Genomic DNA, 22,150 nt, shown 5'->3' on the forward strand with positions numbered 1-22,150 from the left:
ATTCAAATCCTGTCTCAGATGTAGATCCCTTGTAAGCATCCACGTGTACAAGACCCTCATCCATTGCTACAATGTGTTCTGTCTCATCCACTCCACTTCCTCTCTCATTTGTATTACCATGAACCAGGTCTACATGGCATGTCTCATCACTTCCTTTCTCATGTGTGGATTCTTGCACCTTAGGTCCCTCCAATGAAGTTGAACCTTGTTGGATGACACCCTGAAAGTATTCAAGGATAATCTTTGACTGCATTTTTCTTGCTTCCTCAATGGGAAATTCCTCCCACACATGTTGAAGAATCTCCAATGCAGGAACCAATTCAGGAAATCTAGGTGCTTTTGGCGGCGGCATCACAAAGTGCATTGCATCTTTCTTAGAAAGAAGAAACGATCTGTTGCTCATTCTTGACTTTGTGTAAATCATCATTGTACTGCTATCTTTTTCAATTTTTATTCCTACTAAGGTGCCCCCTTGAATCAAATTGCTCTTTGAGAAAGATACATTTGATGCGCACTCATCTTTTTCCAACTCTCTCTTTGTCATCACTAGAATGAGATTTCCTTTACTTAAGACCAAGAACCATGCTTTCTTTGTTGTGTCAACAACTGTCCAGTTTGTGAAGTCCTTTGGGGCATAAATTCTTCCATTGTATTTCAGTGTCATACCATTGACAAATGCTGTAGCCTCAAGATCCATCCTATATTCAAGCACAACACAAATTTTAAGTACTTTGACAAACTACAATTACTTTGAAAAATCAAAAGTACAATGAGTCCCATTAATACACCTCAAGTTTTTATTCTTCCCAATCATATAAGTATCAATTTCATGCTTTGGGAATAGCCTAAAAGGCTTTACAAGGCTTACAGCATAAATCCTTTGGGAATAGCCTAAAAGGCTTTACAAGGCTTAGAGCATAAATGTGAAAAAAAATAAGAATTTACAATGATCTCTGAATACAAATTTGAAGTCTGTCATATATAAGTGCAAAATGCTCTGTCAACTCCCGCAACTGATATAAGTGTAAAATGCTTTGTCAACTTCCACAACTGTAATCTGTCATATCCACTGATACAACTTTCAATCATCTTGAAAGTTTAAAAACCTTAATCGTTGCTTAAATGGTAGGGTTGTTGTGACTGTGAAACCGAATGTGAACGAATGGACTGACTCCGATTAGGAACTAGTCGGGAAATTTTGAGCATGGCTTTGATTGGTTTTTTTGGAGTTCTCTCCTCTAAGGACAAACTAATATATGCTAATCTAGACTACACCAACCGTCGAAGCGAAGAAAAGCAAGAAATAATTTCTTTTCCATTGTTCTTTTTAATATCCTTAGGTTGCGAATTAAAAGCAAAAAATAATCTATTTTCCATTATTCTTTTTAATACACTGAGGTTGTGAGTTTAAAAAAGATAAAATTTATATTTTATCTTTTTTAAACTCACACCCCTTTCTCTCTCTCTCTCCCCCCCTTCTCTCCCCCCCTTCTCTCTCGCTGCCGCCCCCATCCTCCCACCCCACCTTACCCATTCTCACTCCCATGCCCACGTCCATTCTTTCACCTTCCCCATTCCCACTCCCTCTCCCACTCCCATCCTCCCACCCCTTTCTCTCTCTCTCCCCCCCCATTCTCTCTCGCTGTCGCTGCCGCGGCACCCCCCCTTCTCGCTCTCTCCCTTCCCCTTCTCATTTTAAAAAAGATAAAATTTATATTTTCAAAAACTAATTTACTTACAACTCATAAGAATTGAACATTCACATTAATAAGAAGTTAAAATCTTAATAAATTTGAATTTAAATAATAAAAACTATAAAGTAGTTTAACTTAAAGTTTATGAAAAAATAACGTAAAATAAAGAAAACAAGACTTAAAATTAAAAATTTAATATTTACCTACATTCACATTAATAAGAAGTTAAAATCTTAATAAATTTGAATTTAAATAATAAAAACTATAAAGTAGTTTAACTTAAAGTTTATGAAAAAATAACGTAAAATAAAGAAAACAAGACTTAAAATTAAAAATTTAATATTTACCTAGAAGAATATATTAATTCTCCCTAAAAAGAAATAAATTAAAGTAATAATAACGAATGTAAGTTAAACTACTTTTAAAATTTTAATTTAAAATATAACAAAATTAAAATTATACTTTTTATATTCCAAAACAAAATGCATTATAGTCTAAATTAAACTAGTAAATTAAAAATGAAAGTGAAACTCATTTTAAATTCAAAAACAAAGAAAAATTTAAAATTCAAGTTTCTACAAGTTTTGCTTTTAGCATACATTTGTCTTTTCACATCCACGCGTTTGTCTTTTGAAACACAAGGTTGTCTTTTATCACAATTTTCACATCCACGCGTTTGTCTTTTGAAACACAAGGTTGTCTTTTATCACAATTTTCAAGTTTTCGCACGTTTATCTTTTCAAACACAAGGATTCATAGTTTAAAAAAAGGCGGGAAATTTGAAATTCTAGTTTCCACACGTTTCTCTTTTCAAACACCAAGGTTTATAGTTTTGTTCGTTTAAGTTTCGACTAAATCACACACCAATCTCCTTTAATATGCCTCATTGATCGTAGCTCCCAAATTCTTCCATCAAAACATCTCTCCTTTATCTCTTCTTGATCGTCGCCCACTCATTTTTTCTCCTCATTGGTAAGATTTTTTATCTCGATCGTACTTTCTCTTGTGCCCTTCCTCTCTAAATTTTCATCAAACACCAAGGTTTATAGTTTTGTTTGTTTAAGTTTCGACTAAATCACATACCAATCTCCTCTCATATGCCTCATTGATTGTAGCTCCTTTATCTTGTCTCGATCGTCGCCCACTCATTTCTCCTCTTCATTGGTAAGATTTTCTATCTCGATCGTACTTTCTCATGTCCTCCCTCTCTAAATTTTCATCTCTCTCACTCTTCTCTCTCTCTCTTTCCTCTCCGCTCTAGTCTACGTTTCCTCTCATCTTAGTCTACTCTCTCCCTCCTCTTCATTTCCCCTCTCTCTCTCTCTCTCCCTTTCTCCTCACCTTTTCCCTCTCTCTCACTTGTGCTCCCCACTCTCTCTCTCACTTGCCGCGACCTCCCCCCCCTCCCCTCTCTCTCTCTCTCTCTCTCCTCTCTCTCCCTCTCGCTGCCGCGGCAGCGGCCTCCCCCTCTCTCTCTCTCTCTCTCTCCCCCCCTGCCTCTCTTTTGCTGCCGCGGCAGCGGCCCCCCCTCCTCTCTCTCTCTCCCTCCCCCTCTCTCTCGCTCTCGCATCTCCCCCCTTCTCTCTCTCCCCCCCTCCTCTCTCGCTGCCGCGGCAGCGGCCCCCCCTCTCTCTCTCCCCTCCCCTCCCCTCCCTCTCCCCCCTCTCTCTCGCTGCCCCCCCTTATCTCTCTCCCCCCCCCCTCTCTCGCTGCCGCGGCAGTGGCCCCCCCCTCTCTCTTCCCTCTCCCCACCCCTTCCCTCTCCCCCCCCTCCCCCTCTCTCGCTGCCGCGGCAGCGGCTCCCCCCTCTCTCTCTCCCCTCCCCTCCCCTCCCTCTCCCCCCTCTCTCTCTCTCCCTCCCCTCTCTCTCGCTGCCCCCCCTTCTCTCTCTCCCCCCCCTCCCTCTCTCGCTACCGCGGTAGCGGTCGTGGCCCCCCCCCTTCTCTCTCTCTCCCCCTCCCCTCTCCCTCGCTGCCCCCGCCCCCCCCCTTCCCTCTCCCCCCCTCCCCCTCTCTCGCTGTCGCGGCAGCGGCCACGGCCCCCCCTTCTCTCTCTCCCCCTCCCCTCTCTCTCGCTGCCCCCGCCCCCCCTTCCCTCTCCCCCCCCTCCCCCTCTCTCGCTGCCGCGGCAGTGGCCGCGGCCCCCCCCCTTCTCTCTCTCCCCCTCCCCTCCCCTCCCTCTCCCCCTTCTCTCTCTCCCCCCCCTCCCTCTCTCATTGCCGCGGCAGCAGCAGCGGGCCCCCCCTCTCTCTCTCCCTCCCCTCTCTCTCGCTGCCCCCGCCCCCCCCTTCCCTCTCCCCCCCTCCCCCTCTCTCGCTGCCGCTGCCATGGCAGCGGCCCCCCCCTTCTCTCTCTCCCCCTCCCCTCTCTCTCGCTGCCCCCCCCCCCTTCCCTCTCCCCCCCTCCCCCTCTCTTGCTGCTGCGGTAGCGGCAGCGGCCCCCCCTTCTCTCTCTCCCCCTCCCCTCTCTCTCGCTGCCCCCACCCCCCCCCTTCCCTCTCCCCCCTCCCCCTCTCTCGCTGCCGCAGCAGCGGCCACGGCCCCCCCCTTCTCTCTCTCCCCCTCCCCTCCCCTCCCTTTCCCCCCTCTCTCTCGCCGCCCCCCCTTCTCTCTCCCCCCCCCTCCCTCTCTCGCTGCCACGGCAGCGGCAGCGGCCCCCCCTCTCTCTCTCCCCCCCCCTTCCCTCCCACTCCCACTCCCATTTTCCCACCCCCCCACCTCCCCCATTCCCACTCCCACTCCCATTTTCCCACCCCCCCCACCTCCCCCACTCCCACTCCCTCCCCCATCCTCCCACCCCACCCCTCCCACTTCCACCCCCACCTCCCCCATTCCCACTCCCATCCTCCCACCTCACCCCTCCCACTTCCACCCCCACCTCCCCCATTCCCACTCCCTCTCCCACTCCCATCCTCCCACTCCCACTCCCCACCCCTCCCACTCCCACTCCCATCCTCCCATCCTCCCACCCTCACCCCACCCCCACCTCCCCCATTCCCACTCCCTCTCCCACTCCCACTCCCATTCTCCCACCCCCACCCCCACCTCCCCCATTCCCACTCCCTCTCCCACTCCCACTCCCACCCCCACCTCCCCCATTCCCACTCCCTCTCCCACTCCCACTCCCATCCTCCCACCCCCACCCCCACCGCCCCCATTCCCACTCCCTCTCCCACTCTCCCTTTCTCCCACTACCACCCTCCCACACTCCCTTTCTCCACTTTCACACTCTCCCTTTCTCCCACTACCACCCTCCCAACTATCAATTCCAGTATTACTTATGAATTCTAATTAAAACTATTACTTAAATAAATGATATTACTTGAAAACACTCATAGGATTTAAGGTTTAGGATTTCGTGGTTTGGGGTTTGGTGAGTTAGGGTTTAGGGTTTAGGGTTTAGGGTTCAAGGTTTGAGGGTTAGGGTTTGGGCGTTAGGGTTTAGAGTTTGGTGGTTTAGGGTTTAGGGTTTGGGGGTTAGGGTTTAGGGTTTGGGGGTTAGGGTTTAGGGTTTAGGGTTTGAGGGTAGGGTTTAGGATTTGGGAGTTAGAGTTTAAGGTTTAGGGTTTAGGGTTTAGGGTTTAGGGTTTAGGGTTTGGGAGTTAGGGTTTAGGGTTTAGGGTTTGAGAGTTAGAGTTTAGGGTTTAGGGTTTAGGGTTTAGGAGTTAGGGTTTAGGGTTTAGGGTTTGGGGGTTAGGGTTTAGGGTTTGGGAGTTAGAGTTTAAGGTTTAGGGATTAGGGTTTGGGATTTAGGGTTTAGGCTTTAGGGTTTAGGAGTTAGGATTTAGGGTTTAGGATTTAGGGTTTAGGAGTTAGGGTTTAGGGTTTGGGGGTTAGGGTTTAGAGTTGAACACTGGACATTTGCGCAGATGAGAATTCAAAAAGTTACTGATGATGGTATGGATGATAACTCAATGTCATTGGATGGTCCCTACTATGAGGTAGGTAAGGATTTGAGATGGAGCATGCAATTTTTAAAGATTGGAAAGACTCGGCATGTGGTTTTTAATGATAAACATAATGTATACTACAACATCAAAGAATTGAAAGAATATGCGAATGTACCAAGCTCTATTCCTTCAGAGATGGATGATTCCAATGCACTCAACTATAGCACTGACATCTTATCAAAAGTCGATGAGTTCATTGGTACGGAGAAAGAAAAATATTTCACAAGTGATGCCTTATCCGGGGTGGATGAGTTCATGCACATTGAGAACTTGGGCAAAGATGTCAAAAGTGTTATATCTTCAAGCATGGATAGCTTCATGGATACTGATAAAGTTCTTGGAGTCAAAGCAGGTAACTATGGAATTATGGAAATCATGCACGATAGTATAATGAGTGATGTTCTCTCTGGAGTAGAGGAGTTTCAAGACTATGGAGTTATGAAATCCATAGAAAGTGCATCAATGAGCGATGTTCTCTCAGGAATAGATGAGTTTGAAGATCATTCTGGACACTCTATCACCACTGACTATGGAGTTATGAAATCCATAGAAAGTGCATCAATGAGTGATGTTCTCTCCAGAATAGATGAGTTTGAAGATCATTCGGGACACTCTAATGCCATTGTGACAAGTGGTTCTACGATTGTATCAAAAGTAGGGATGAGATCAACAAAGCACTATTCGGTGTTTGACTTTGATTGTGAACTTGTAAATGTTACAAATGGTTTGACGAATGTATCAAAAGCAAGGATGACATCAACAAAGGAATATTCAGTATTTGACTGTCAGAGTGATAAGATCAAGGATGCAACATCTCATGAAAACAACGTGACAAATAAATCTTACAAGGAGAACTACACAAATCCAAATAAGAATGAATAGAAGGTCCCAAAACGGACATACAGATGCATGAAAAGACAACGAGTGCAGGCAGATCCAGAAAAGCAACCAAAGAGAATAAGAGTAATGAATGAAGATGTTATGCTAAAAGCAATGCGATCTACATGCTGTAAGCATACATGTATGCGATCCATTAACTTACATGACATCAAGGGTTGTAGAGAACATGTCTGGCAAAGGAAAGGAAGCAGAAGAAATGAATACCTACTCACGAGATTGTCTTGCTTTCTTGTAAATGATAAGAGAAGGCGAAGTTCAGGACATCAAATAAGGCCTCTTATAAATGGAAAAAGTATATGCAATAATGCATATCGCATTATTACAGGATTATCACATGGCACATATTGGAATTTGGCTAATAAAGCAAAGTATGGAGTTAAATTTAACATTCATGAAAACATAGGAAGGCCCAAAACAAGAGCCTCAACGGTTGCGGCAACAGCAATTTTGAAAGATTACATTTATGAAAATGCTTTACCGCAACCCCACCTATCAGAAATGCATCTTCCGATAGGTTTGACCAAAAAAGAAGTATTTAACTCTATTGGAGAAACACAGAGGCAAAGAGGGCATGCACCGGCATCTTTTCATACTTTGTATACTCTTTGGAAAAAAAGCTTTGGACATGTTAAAATCCCAAAGAGGCAAAAAATGTCAAAGTGCAACGACTCTGCAACGACTGTGATAATCTAAAGCGAGCACTTGAGAGTGCAACATCTCCAGAACAAAAAGAAGCTTACAAAAGAAAGAGAGAATTTCATCATGGACTTGTTCGACATTCTAGAATAAAATATGCATTTTGGAAGGAGCAAGCTATTTCTCACCCAAATGAGTACATGTGCATTATTGTAGATGGTATGGATCAAAATACAACAACATTACCTCGATTCGTTAACACTCCACCTAAGCTACAAGGCAAATACTTTTTAAAGACACATCTATGTGGAGTGTTAATGCATGGATTTAAGTTTTTTGTAGACATATGGATTGATTCCTTGCATCTACACGATAGCAATCAAGTTGTAACATCCGTTATGAAGGCAATTCACAATGTACATGCAGAAAAAGGCCGCCTACCAGCAACTTTGAGAATACAAGCAGACAATTGCGGACGAGAGAATAAGAATGTACTCTTCTTTGCATTTTGCTCAATGCTAATCGCTCATAGAATCTTCAATGAGATTGAAGTTGGGTTTTTGTTAGTTGGGCACACACATGAGGATATCGATCAGGTATTTAGCACAGTTTCAAGAGAACTAAAACACAAGGACATGGAGACAATGGATGACTTGATAAGAAAATGTGGGAGGCAAGTTGGTGGCCGTAAGGAAGGAACAATATGCTCAATGGTTGAGAGGATGTATGATTGGAAGAGCTTTATTCTACCTTTCATACAAAAAGGTGGTGATGCCCTGATTGGTCATAGCGCTCCACACTATTTTCGATTTTTCTTAAAGGATGAAAAACCAGTGATGCAATGGCAACACTATTCTCTTGATACAAAATGGGAACCTTACTCTCTCTTAACTTCAATCCCGAGCAAAGAAATGCATCCAACATGGGCTCCTATAAAAGAATTCAGCGAGAAATCCAAAGGTGAAATAGAAGGCTTAAAAGCTTTTATTGCATACAAAGAGGAAATGCTCCGGAGATTTCCTGATTGGAAGCCCTCTTGGAAGGAACACACTACTGTTGTAATTAGCAAGACCTACCAATTGATAAAGGACCTTGCAAAAATGCGAGAAGATGATATTAAGGCAGAACGGCCTTTATTTTGGCCAAATGTTGGTAATGACTTGCGTCCAGCATGTGGTCTCTTTGAAAATGAGTTTGAATCGTTGCTCCCACGTCCATATTGTGGACCCAAGAAGAGAGAGTTTATGCCACAAATAGACATAGATGTCCATTGTTTTGTTGCAGTTCGACCATCGGATGATGAACATGAGAACGTGAAGTTTTGGGTTGCGAAAGTAGTTGACGTGAGCATGGATGACCGGGGGAGAGCTACAACATTTACAGTGGTATGGTATGAGCCAAGGGGCAGGAAGGAGAACCAAGATAACAGTACATTGTATAGTAGTTGTTTGAAAAAGGAATGGGTCCCAAACCATGAAGCAATTTCAAGACTTTCCACAGAGACAGTCATAGTATCCTGGAAATCAAGGTCAAAGAAAACAAAGAAGCACATGGGGTATGATGTAGAAGACAAAATAAAATTACCGCAACCAATTATTACGCACATTACAGAGTTCACAAAGATGCTCGCCCGGGAGGAAGTAGAAGGAGATAGCGCAAATGAAGAATGCCCATGATAACACCATTCAAATATCGAGAAAGAGTGAAGGTGGTGGTGGTTGTCAGATGAGAGTGAATGAAGATGGCACCCAAGCGACAAGTGACGACAGAAAGGACATTCTGAACAAGCAAATGTTTGGATCGCTCATTTCTGTGATCAGGATAGAAAAGGACATTCAAACAAGCAAATGTTTGGATCGCCCATTTGTACTAAACTCATTGTAAAGGAAAAATTAAATTATTGAAAAGGCCACAGGAGATCCTTTGTACAAAGACTCATCCAGAGCAATATTTGTTGTAAAACTTATGACATGATAATGTAAAATTGCAAGCATAGCTATTGCTATTTTTTGGAGTACAAAAGAGGCTTCCATCATGTCTCATGTGTATATAAACCTTTTAATTTCTTGAATATTCAAGAGTGTTATAGTTTTTTGCATTGAAAGTAAAAAGAGTCTTACAGGTCTCTTATGTATACATTTTTAAAATGTTGTGAATCCTCAATAGCATGGTTTTTCATGGATTTAAACTAATAACTCGGATTTTTTATTTTAAGAATATGATTCTTATAAACAAGAAATACAAATTTAGGATTTAATAGTAGTTTTTGCATTATTTGTACAAAATTGTAGAGAGATATTTTGAAATGTCTTATGTGAAAATGATAGTGCCAGAAAGTAAACTTTTGATTCTCGAATGACAGTTTCATAAAGTAAACTTTTCAGTTGGGAAGGATTTTAAGGAATAGTCCAAAAGTAGACATATGAGTCCAAAATTAATGAAATAAGTGTTTAAAATAGGCTTACAGCCTGTCATCCCATATTTGGACATCATGTCCAATCCATACTGCCTCTACAAAAGCCATATTCCACTTGTGGATCTAATCACCTCAATGCCCAAGAAGTAATGCAGCTCTCCCAAATCCTTCATCTCAAACTTTTGCTTCAATAGCATTTTCACATGAAGGATATCTTCATCACTATCACCTATGATGATCAAATCATCAACATAAATGACAAGCAGCATAATACCTTTCTCTATTTTTCTCACATAAAGTGAGAAATCTGCCATGGAAATCTGAAAACCAATAGTGACAAGATACTGTCCTATCTTGTCAGACCATGCTCTGGGTGCTTGCTTCAAGCCATACAAGGCTTTCTTCAACCTGCAAACAAACTCAGGATGAACAGCATGCACATAACCTGGTGGCTGCTCCATATAGACCTCTTCTTGCAAATCACCATGCAAGAAGGCATTCTTTACATCCATCTGATGTAAAGACCATCCCTTCGATGTAGCCATAGCAATGACTGCTCTTATAGTTGCCATCCTTGCAACGGGACTGAATGTTTCTTCATAATCAATGCCATATGTCTGTGCATACCCCTTGATAACTAATCTTGCCTTGTATCTGCTCACAGAACCATCTACATTGTGCTTCACCTTATAAACCCACTTGCAGCCAATTGCATTCTTGTCTTTAGGCAAAGGCACCAATTCCCATGTATCATTTGCTTCCAAGCATCCATTTCTTCATCCATGTCTTTCTCCCATTTTTCTTTTCCCATGGCTTTCTCAAAAGAAGTGGGTTCTGGTTCTTGTATCACTTTGACCATATAGGCATAGTGAATGGCTGTAAATCCATCATATTTCAGCCTATCCATAGGATACTTGTCTCTGCTACCTGCACAAAATAGGTTCACTACCAGGTGCTCTCAAAACATCCCTTGTCTTTCTTACTCTAGGTGTAACAACAGAAGGAATACCCAACTCATCATCAAGGCTCTGTTCTAAGCCATTGGATTCACCATCCACATAAGAATGACCTGCATTCACATCAACCATGGGCTGATCTACTTTCTCTTTTCCTTTTTGTGATACTTGCATACCACTATCTGCATTGCTTTGAGGAGATTCTCCTAATCTCAATCTACCTGTCCATGGTGAAGTATGTGAACCGCTGCTACAGGACACTATAGGTCCACTAATATTTTGTGACTGCTAATGTGAATTTTGTGCATCTACATCATCAATCACATTTACTGGTTCAAGCTGCTCATCTCATCAAAAACATCTCTGCTCACTGTAAACTTACGAGTAGAAGGGTTATAGCATCTATACCCTTTCTACTGCAGAGAATAACCAATAAAGATGCACTTCTCAGCTTTTGGATCCAACTTGGATCTCAACTCATCTGGCACATGAACATAGGCAATGCAACCAAAAACTTTCAAATGAGAAATATTTGGTTTCCTACTAGTATACCTCTCCTTTGGCATCATGCCATGTATTGCTACAGTGGGAGTCCTATTCATTATGTAGACTGCTATAGCAATTGCTTCAACTTAAAAAAAATCTGGCAGGTCCTTTTCGTTGAGCATGGCACAAGATACCTCTCTAATATGCCTGTTTTTCCTTTTTGCAAGTCCATTTTGCTGTGGGGTATGACTGCATGAATATTGCTACTTTATGCCATGCTCCTGCACGAACCTTGCAAACTCATTTGAGAGGTACTCTCCCCCTCCATCTGACCTTAGGCATTTTATTTGCAAGTCTGTTTCTTTTTCAACCATAGCTTTAAAAGCTTTGAAATGCCCAAGCACTTCACTTTTCTTTTTCATAAAATACACCCAAACTTTTTTGCTGTAGTCATCAATAAAAGTGACAAAATAATGACAGCCTCCAATAGATGTAGCTTTAGTAGTCCACACATCAGAGTGGATTACTTCCAATGGCCTCTTACTCTCTTGAACATGTCTAGGAAATGGTTTCCTTGCCTATTTTCTGAATTGACAGGCTTCACATATCTTATGCATTTCTGCAACCTTGAACTTAGGCAATCCTACAATAATATTTTGGGCCTGCATCAATTTTAGTCGCTGTACATTAACATGACCAATGTGTTTATGCCAGATATCAATATCTATAACTACATTGGTCCCATGTGCAAACATTGCTGCACTCAATTGAAGCATGTCCGCATCCAATGTAAACATCCTGCCCTTCTTCTTCCCTTTTGCTATCAAGTGACCTTTATTCTTCATATCCTCAACAAAGCATCCATGAGGATTAAATCTGACCTGCAAGCCTTGCTCAACCATTTGACCGACAGAAACAGGTTCTTGGTGATGTTCAGGACATGAAATACATCAGACAGGTATTTGTTTTTCCCATCCTGCATAGACAAAGGAATTTTACCAATTTGCACAATAGGATGTGCAGTATCATCACCGGTCTCCACAAATCCTGGTTTTTCCATTTTCCTTGCATCCTGCATCCATTCTGCATGACTTGTCATGTGGTTTGATGCACCTGAGTCAACATACCACACATCATTGCTTTCTTTTGCACTTGTCACAGAATTGGTCATGTGCTGCACCATAAACAAATGCTCGTTTCTGTCATCACCCTGTCTACTAGATGATGCATAAGTGCCTTGCTGCAATTTTCCATTCATAATGTCATTCTGCTTTTTATAGCAATCTTTAGCCATATGACCCATAGTAATAGCATTCAACATTGCTATTTGCATTTTGGCCTCTCTGCCATCCACCATGACCTCTTTGGCTCCCCCTGCCTCTAAGGTTACCACGTCCTCCTCCATAGGGCTGGTTTTCTTGAATTTGCTACATATTCTCATTTCTGCCATGGTCTCTAGATCAGCCTGCTCTACCTCTGCCTCTACCTCTTTCAGCATTTGAGTAGAAGATAGTTTCTTTTGAAGTTCCTCCTGAAGAAGATACACCACCATTTCTCTGCTCTTCAAAAATTAGAAGAGCAATCAACTCCTCAAAATCAAGAAATTTTTCATGGATGGCAATGGATGTCCGAAACTGTGCATAATCCTTTCCTATTCAAGGTCACAAAAACTAAATTATCATCTTCCACTGGCGACTTAATGGAAGCAAGTGCATCTGCAATATTCTTCACCTTCATGTGGTAGTCATTGATGCTCATATTTTCTCTCTGCACATTATGCAACTCTTGCTTGAGCTGCATTTTCCTGGCTTGCGTATTTGTGTTGTACATTTTTGTCTAAGTATCCCATGCCTCCTTCGGCGTGCTTGCATCCTGAATAAGCACAATCATAGAATCTAAAATATTGATAGATAGCCAATTAACTTTTCTGGCTCTCTCATGCCATCCTTTAAATGCCTACAACTTCTGTTGATTGGGAACATCAGGAATAACTGGTTCTTGTTCAGCTCCAGTAATGAACTCCCAATAGCCTTTTCCCTTAAGGAAATTCCTCATTCTAAACTTCCATGCTTGGAAGTTGTTCTTGTCAAGATTTTCAGTGACTATCTATGAAAGAGCATCAGACGCCATTACAAAACACTGTAAAAATATTCTGTCACTGCAAGAAACACAACTTCTGTCTCACAAGGGCATATCTGCAAAACTGACGAAAGTGGTATTTGACCACACAGTCACTTCCTAGTGACAATTTTGCATCAACAGGCAACAAGAATGATTTTGTCACTCCCAATATCTCTGCGCATAGGCATATGATGCAATTTCTACGGTTACTTTTCACCTACCTACAGAACAATGGTTGCACAGCCAAAACATGGCACTTTTCTAAGTGCTTGCGGAAAACTTTTGCCACCAAAATGGGCCCCGAAATGTCCTCGAATCAAAAAAATAATGTCACCCAAGGCTTAGACCTCTCCCATAGCATATACTACCCTCTTGCTGCACCACGAAGGGCATCTCAATCTGAGACAGTGCACTCTTGCACTTTTTGGCTGTGCTACCTGCAGAGATTTACTCCTAAACTCAAAAAAAGAAAGCAACACTGATCCTCTTACCAAGACACTGTGAACTTGGTTTGCTTCCTTGAGCTCCTTACCATGAACTGAGCTCTGATACCATGTGAAGAGAGTGGGAGAGAGGTAAGGAGTCTCACTTGTAGCTTTCTCACATACACAATGGGGGAATACACACAAAGGTGGAGGCTGAAAACAGTTTTCCTCTTCTTAGTTATGAAAACCAAAAGAAGTCTCTCTTTTAGTACAAAAGGAATAGATGAACCCTATATGTGGGTCTCAAATCAAACTCAGCTAACCTAGGTGGCATACTTAACTGAGCCACTAACTAGAATACATAAAGATAGCTGTCATCCAGCTATTATTCATGGGCAGTGTACCAACCGCATCTACAGCTAATAAGTCGGTGACATAAATGCACAATGGTCACCTTGGCATATCACGAGTGGAGCTCGATATCTCAACAAACTAGAGCTCTTGGCTTGCAGTGAGGTTTTCAAATCGGTTCTTGGTAGGACAGCCAATGAGGAGGAGCTGCCATCATTCTCCCTAGTGCCTTTTGGTGCACGCTGAGTGGATGCTGCAAAAGAGAGTTGTTACATGTGAAAATTCCAAGATAGAAACCTTGAGGTAAGTCTTAATCATGTAGAATATTTTTGAGAGGGAAGGCAACTAGGAGAATTTTCCTACTGCTCCCAAGCATGGAGTAGGGATAATAGACTAGTAGCTATGGAGGTCAAAAGCATCGTATTTCTTTGCAACACTTGGGAAGTGAGATATCCAGAGGCCAAAATTGAGGACTAGGAAAAAACACACACAAGCCCCACCCAACCATCTTTCTTACATGAGAAGAAGCAACTACATGTTGTGCCATTGCGAGGAGAGATCCCCGAAATAGATTGAATTGAGACGATAAGGACCAAAACCAATGTGCAATCGATGGAAAGTGAATCATCTTGGGCTCATCGGATCTCAAAAGTAGTACAAGCTTGCTTGGTCATTGCTCATTGAGGTGCCTTGGCACCTCCTCTAGCTTTGTGCCAAGAATCTCCATCTAATCTCCTAGAAAAGATAAGCCAACTCCTTGTAGTAGAAGATCCATCCATTGAACATAAATGAGTTTCTTTGAGTAATTGCTCTGAGAGCTATTGAAGGTCATGAAAACCCTTGCAAAGTTTGCACAAACCCACCATGTAAGTCGAGATTATGGAATCCGCACACTCCCTGCGCCAACAAGGCCAACCAACAAAGAGAAGAGGGGAGGAAGTAGAGAGATGCAAGGGACCGAAGAAGATGAGGGCAAGATCTAAGAGGAGTGGATGGACTGATGCTAGTAGGGAGATGGGGGCAGAAAGCAAAATGGGTAGTGGCTCTAGTTTATTTGAGAAGAGGGAGAGTACATGTGATGTGTATCTGTTGACACTATGGTACATGCATGTGATGAGTGTTCTTTGCTTACCTTGCTTCATACTAATTTCTTAGGGACTTCATGCCCAAAGCATCATTTGCCAATCCAAGCTCTTGTGGCTCGCTGAAGATCTGACATAGGCAACATTGCAGTTGTGAGGTTCTTTGGAATATTATTTGGTTGATTTAACCATATTTGGGGGCATTTGTTTAAATGTAGTGCACACAGCCCAGCCAAGACTGTCTCAAACTGGTGCACATGGATTATTTGTGATATCGAGGGAACCATGGATATGCAAGGCAATTAATGTAATCCCTTCAAGGAAGATGGATCAAGGTGGCAACAGGAGAAGCGATAAAGAAGTGTGGAGTCTGTGTATATTTAATCATTAATCCTCATGGGATTCCAAGATCTATGGTGCCTACTTTGCCTCGTCTATGGTGCAGATTTACAATATTAATGCATGGGTGGCCCATAGTTTTCTCTAAAACCTTGTCTGTGGTTACAAGAGTCAAAATCTACAAGAAAGAGATTATCCCTAGCTAACACAATTTTAGATGAACAAATGATTAGGAAGTGACCCCTCCTGCCCTCTAACATGTGTGGTATTCGGACATTGCAGAGGAAGAAGCACTCTAATGAATTTACATTGGGATCCAAGGATTTCTATGATGTGAACCTTGTGGATGGTTACAACATCTGACTCACAATCAGTTCCATGAGAGAAATGGGCAATTGTAGAACCGCCCAATGAACCTTCAATTTGAATGAAGCATACCAATCGTAACTACAAATGGAGATTGTCAGCCGAATGGAGATTGTCAACAAATAAGAAATAGGCGTTTTCTTGATCCCTCAATGTTTACAATCTCTTGAGAAACAAGATCCGGGGGCCAATAGAGAGCCTAGTAGTGAAAACTATCTTATGCCGCTAGCCACACAGAGGTAGGAAGTAACAAAGATTCTCACATTAACTTCTCAAGTCCATCTCATGTAGGGTGACTACCAAGATCCTATGACTAATGCCGATCCTCATAGTGTGCCTTTGACTGTGACCTAGTAGTAGCTGAAAGGCCACCATCACCAAGCTCTAGTGGAGCTCTTGTGCTATAGATAATTGAAGTTTTCTATACTTAGTCTTTTTGTGGAGATGTGCATCTGTTTTGCATACTTGCTTGATTTTTAGATATGTTGCCATGGACATGGAAGGCCATGGCCACTCGAAGGGCCTCAAAGGGCTTCAATTGCCCTACTGTAGCTACGATGTTGATTTGAATGCGCTTGATGTGTTGTCTTTACCATGTAGGTATCTAGTCAAATAGCACCATTATTGACAAAAGGAGTGCAAGAGCAGTCCATCAAAGATAGACTTTCCTTTTAATTACATAAAGCTGAAGGGAGAGTTGAGTTCAAAAGAGAGCTGGAAGTAGCACTAAAAAGAAAAGCTGACAAGAGAGGGGCACGCTCTCTCATATTATAAATAATGGGGAAGGAATTGTGCCACCTCCCCCCATATGTCCCACATAAATTTTCTCTTGTAACTTTCTTGGTTTTTGCATGTCAGCTTTGCACAGGGTCAATGTTGATCTTCTCTGTACATTCCAACTTTATCAAATGTCTCCTAATAGACTTTTTAAACTTTCTTATTTCATAACTTTTTTATCTCTTCCTTAATATTGAAGCTGAAATTGTGATTGTTTTGGACATTTTTCCTAAAGCAGAAGACGTGATTTTGTAGGCCTCTCATCGATGTTTAGAACAACTAGATGGCACAAGGTGATGCATAGGTTACGAACGAAAATTAAAGAAGCATGTAAGTTTCTATATACCTTTTTCAAAAATCAAATTCACAAGAATTGACAAATTTTTGATCATCAGTAAAATTATTAAACAGCAGCAAAGCACAAACGAAAAAGTATCCCACTTCTCTCATGAGACAAACCAGGCATTTTCGCAAAAAAGGTTGTAATAGTAGGCACAGCTGGTCATGCGTTGCTAGTTTTTTTGTATAGGTATCTTTTATTTGAATATAGACATAGACTAGAATTTCCGTTATTTAAAAAAAAATCGAAAGCAAAATGACTCGAGAATATGCTGAGAATCGAACATAAAGGTGAATTGAAGTCGTAGCTCATCATTGACGCAAACTCTTGTCCATTGCGTACAATTAAACTATTCCCGGCGTGGTTATCCTATGCCCTTGACGAAGACGGTCCTTACGCAGATCATACAACAGCATTGCGCTGGCTAGTTCGAAATTAAATACGGAGCTTCAAGATGTCGAATATCGTGAGCACGGGCACTCTAGACGGATTTTGATGGCCAACAATTCCTGGCCCGCGACGTTCTTTACACGCGCACACCTACAATTCCTGCTTATTCCAACGAGCACTTTTGCCGGATGTGATGGGGCGCCAGCCCTCGTATACGTGCACATCGCGACAACCAGGAATTAGAATTTGTCTCGAGGACTGCTCCGAATTTTGCTGCTGCGAAATACCGCAAATTGAAAAGTGTTTGTAGTGGTGTGATGTGGGCGGAAAGAGACGGAAACGTCCGACAAATGCAAGCGGGGGACGGAATTATGTGTGATGCATCGCTGTCTTTTCCAATACTGTTTTTTGGGAAAGATATATTTATTTAGCAAATTTGGGAAAAAAATTTGAAATGATTTCAAAAGCTGAAGAAAAAGTGAAGGCAATGTCCAATGCACTACTTTCTAGCGTGAACATGTGCTTTCACAACAAGACTGAAGTAGCCAAGCCAGCACCAAGGGCGGGCGGCTAAACCTCGATTGGATCTCCAAAAATCATAAAAATACCATACTTTTTATCCCTTGAAATCAAAGCAACCTTGAATCTGCCCAACTTGGATTTGTCCATTTTAGCTAGTAAAAATATATTACTTTGAATTTGTTTTCTACTAGAGTTCAAGAGATAGATGAAAATAGGAAGAGATGGATGAACAAGGAAGCCTCCCAAGGTTCAACTTTTCCCACTAGAGCTTATACTTTAAACAAGAGTGTATATGCCCTAGTCCCTTCACCTTGCTCTTATTCAACAAAAATGATTACACAACTAAAAACAGTTTAGAAAATGAAAAGAGTATTTAGGTTATAACATATTTTTATGTTATTTCTTTTGCAAAAGAAGGTTTTATTTTTTGAATCACATGCTTACAAAATAACTATTTTATGCATCCCTATTTTCTTATCACAAATGCGATGCATATCCTCGAGGGGTCCACTACTAAGAAACCCTACTTATCATGTGCGTTCAAGAGGTATTAAAAAAACCCCTCAACTAAATTTTTTGACTCAATAAAAACACCCCTCTTTACTTGTGAACTAAGTGATTTTTTTCTAAAGTTGAATTAAAAAACCCCTCATGTTATTGTAATCCTGTTAAATTTAAAAACAAAGTTGAATAAAAATACCTGTCTTTTTGAATGCACATGGTACACTAAAATTTTGTGAGGTGAATGCCCCGAGTGCATATCCCACCATGAAAAATGAAGAAAAATGATTGGGAAATATATTCAATATATGAAGATCCAATTCTCCTTGCAAATATCAGGCCAATATATGAGGATCCAATTCTCCTTACAAATATCAGGCAGCATAGATTGCTTTTAAATTTCCAAGGAGTTTAATGCTAATGATGACATAACTTGGATGCAAGAAATAAATTAACAAAACATTTCTACTTGAATCACTTCATGAACAATATCGGGATAGTCTCCTTTCATTCATTATAATGGCCCTTAAAAGCTCGGGGGGTGCACCAATAAGAAACCCTATGTATCACGTGCATTCAAAGGGTATTAACAACCCCTCAACTAAAATTTTCCCCACCTCTTTCCTTATGGAATAAGTCTAGTTATGTCTAGTAGTCCCTGTCTTACTCCAAATGATGATGCACATGGCTTCACAATAATCTTTTCCAACTTTTTTTATGCTAAGTTTCTTGCAACAAATGTGCATAAGAGTCCTTTCTGTATTCTCCTCAGATAACATTAAATGTCTCTTGGGTTCCAAAATTGGTGCCATGATCTGCTGTCGCCTCTTAACACTCACATAATTTCTTTTTGTGAATAGTATCTTGCATTTTTGAGTTGTGGGTCCATTATTCGACATTGAATCTATTTCTCTTGAATCTTAATCTCTAAAATCAAATGTAGAGTGCCCTTGGGAATTATTTGATGTCACTATACCACTGAGCATGTTTGGGTCACTTGCAAGACCAGACAAGTCTTCTATACTAGTGAGCATGTTCAAGTCACTTGCAACACAAGACACGTCCTTTATACTAATGAGCATATTGGAGTCACTTACAACCTCTCTTGCATCAACTTCACTTATTATCATGTACTCAATACCTGAAAGCATGCCGCTATGGTAGTCTTTAGAGATGCCATGATCACTTAATTTTGAGCCCATTTGGGGAGTTCTTTTCTTCTCATAATACTTTCCTGTATTTGTTGGAGTTGCAAAAAGGGTTCAGCAAGTGAGGCAAAAGAGAGTGTTTATTCAAGAGAGATAGGCCCAATATATAGGTTCCAATTACATCCAGTAGTGACATCATATGTGAACTTAGTAGAGCATCTAGATCCACAAATCTCTCAATCAGTTCCATGATTCTCTCAATCACACACCACACACTTAGATTCACTCAATCACACCTACTGACACCTATCCAAGCACACCATGCATTCACACACTCACAACCTTAGACCTTAGGACTCTAGATCCCATTACATCAAATATTCCTTCATTCCCCCCCCCCACAAATTGATGACCTCAACCCTAGCGGTAGTCCATGGGAAACTTCATGGCTTGCCCACCTCTAGTGGCAATGCAAATGATCCATAACCTAGTACTCACTCTAGTTGCATCAATAGTAGACTCATTTGGGCATCCTCATCCCAACATGATCTCACTTTGACTTTGGTTTGTGGTTTACAATTGGGAGATAGACAATGACTATGCATGGGAATATCCTTAGATCCAACAAGGTAACACATAAGACTAACAATCATTTGAGGGGGACATCCCAAGGTAGAGAACCCTTATTGACCACACACACATAAATATTCCTAATTTGAAGATGTGGGGAAATACCCCCCTTTGATGGCATGTCTTGTCCTTTTCCTCCTCTTCCAAGCTACCATAGTGTGAGGTACATTGTCATTGGAGAGGTTCTTGGTGTAGCCAATCTTGTAACTCCTTTGCTCTTTGTCCTTCTCCACACTCTTAATGTATCTTGTCCATATTTTGCAATACAAGATCCTTGTAGTCCTTCACCTTCTTTGAGTGTCCAAGCCTTCAAAAAATTTTGTGAATTCTCTAGACTAAAGAGGGTCTTACCACTTGTCATGAAAGGGTAATGTCTACTCTTGTACAAGAGCTAGTCATGATTGTATGGCAAGGTATAGTCACTCAAATACAAGCTCATTTCATACATCATGAAAGATATTGAAACCATAACTAAGGCATCTTCAAAATAATTATCATAATGGTTGTATTTGAAACCTTTGTTCCATTCATATCCATTGGAAATCATTATGTAAGCTCTTGTCATGGTCAAATCCAACTAGTCAACTAGTCAACAAGATAGTATGACTTGAAATCCACTTCAAAGTTCAATGACTTCAATCCTCAATATAAAGGATAAAAAATGCATTCAACCTTCCAATGTTAACAGTCAAAGATTAGTTTGAGATTCAGTCAACACATAAAGTCAAACTTTAAGGATCCCTTCCAAATGCAACCAAAACCAAAGCAAAACCAAAGAAGAGAGTATTTGGACTGGTTTTTCAGTCACTACAGCTCAGGGTTAAGACCAATACTCACCAAAATTTGCAGGGTTCTTAGCAATAGGGTCGCCCAGCTCCTTGTGAAAGCATTTCACAAATAGTTGAGTGATAGAGGTGAACCGGCAGGAGTTCTCGTGCAGCTTGCAGGAGCAGCCATGGCGAAATGGCCACCTCTTCTCTTGATCCCACCAGTTAAATGAGTCACCCCTACCTGAAGATCATGGGGCTGAAGAGGTTTTTCGAAACATCAAGTGGATTGGGAGATCGAGCACTTGCAAGAAGAAGGAAAGATGGAAGATGGAACTTTTGCAGAGACAATGTCGGGCTGTGGGCTGTAGAGCAGTGCATTTTACAGATTCACCATTGAGAAGCAATACCCTAGAGTAAAGAAGCTCCAGCTAAGAGGATAGCAGCAATGGTGGAGCAGATCTCATGGATGAAGCCCTCCAAGGTCAGCTAAGAAGAAGTGAAGAAGCTGAAGGAGAAGATGGAGCTGACGACATGTGGCACACGTGGGTAGAAGCTCAAGGAGGATCATACAAGCTTTGATACCACATGTTAGAGTTGCAAAAAGGATTCAGCAAGTGAGGCAAAAGAGAGTGTTTATTCAAGAGAGATAGGCCCAATATATAGGCTCCAGTTACATCCAGTAGTGACATCATATGTGAGCTCAATAGAGCATCTAGATCCACAAATCTCTCAATCAGTTCCATGATTCTCTCAATCACACACCACACACCTAGATTCACTCAATCACACCTACTAACCCTATCCAGGCACACCATGTGTTCACACACTCACAACCTTAGACCTTAGGACTCTAGATCCCATTACATCAATTTGTCCTTCAGTATCTTCCACCACATTGAAGGAAAGTAGGTAAATTTGATCTCAAGAAAGCTAACCCCCATTTGACAATGTTATGAACTTGAAGATGAGATGTAGTATTATGGGCATATAGATGTGAGATATTATCCATCACATTTCGAATGAACCGCTCACTAGTTTAGCTTAATTATCTCTACATACAAAGAAGATTCTGAGCATAGCCCTTAAATATTCCAAGTGCTAACACTTCTCCTGAGCAAGACAACATCTCAACTTTTTCCCCCTCAATAAAGTTCTCTTAATATCTTGAAAGTATATCTTAGGAACAATTTCATCTCGGTCCCAAAGAGTTATATGTGCTTGCATATCAAAAATGTCACATTGTAAGATATAACCCAATGTTTCAAAGTCTCCATGTGGATATTTTAAATGCACTGCAGGACATAGATGATAGCACATTGGTGATAATCACTACACACCTTCTCTCACCATGA

At 41.5% G+C, this 22,150-nt stretch overlaps 1 non-coding gene across 1 annotated transcript; it reads right to left on the reverse strand.

Annotated features, from left to right (window-relative positions):
- Positions 1 to 16,537: 16,537 nt before the first annotated feature.
- LOC147895286 (U6 spliceosomal RNA) lies at positions 16,538 to 16,644 on the reverse strand. The gene has a single exon (XR_015542052.1). It is a non-coding gene; the product is annotated as a U6 spliceosomal RNA (small nuclear RNA).
- Between the last annotated feature and the right edge of the window lie 5,506 nt (positions 16,645 to 22,150).

The sequence above is a fragment of the Dipteris shenzhenensis genome, chromosome 13 (assembly GCF_047967505.1).
Source record: "Dipteris shenzhenensis isolate YYH24624 ecotype China chromosome 13, Dip_SZ_1.0, whole genome shotgun sequence".
Taxonomy (NCBI): domain Eukaryota; kingdom Viridiplantae; phylum Streptophyta; class Polypodiopsida; order Gleicheniales; family Dipteridaceae; genus Dipteris; species Dipteris shenzhenensis.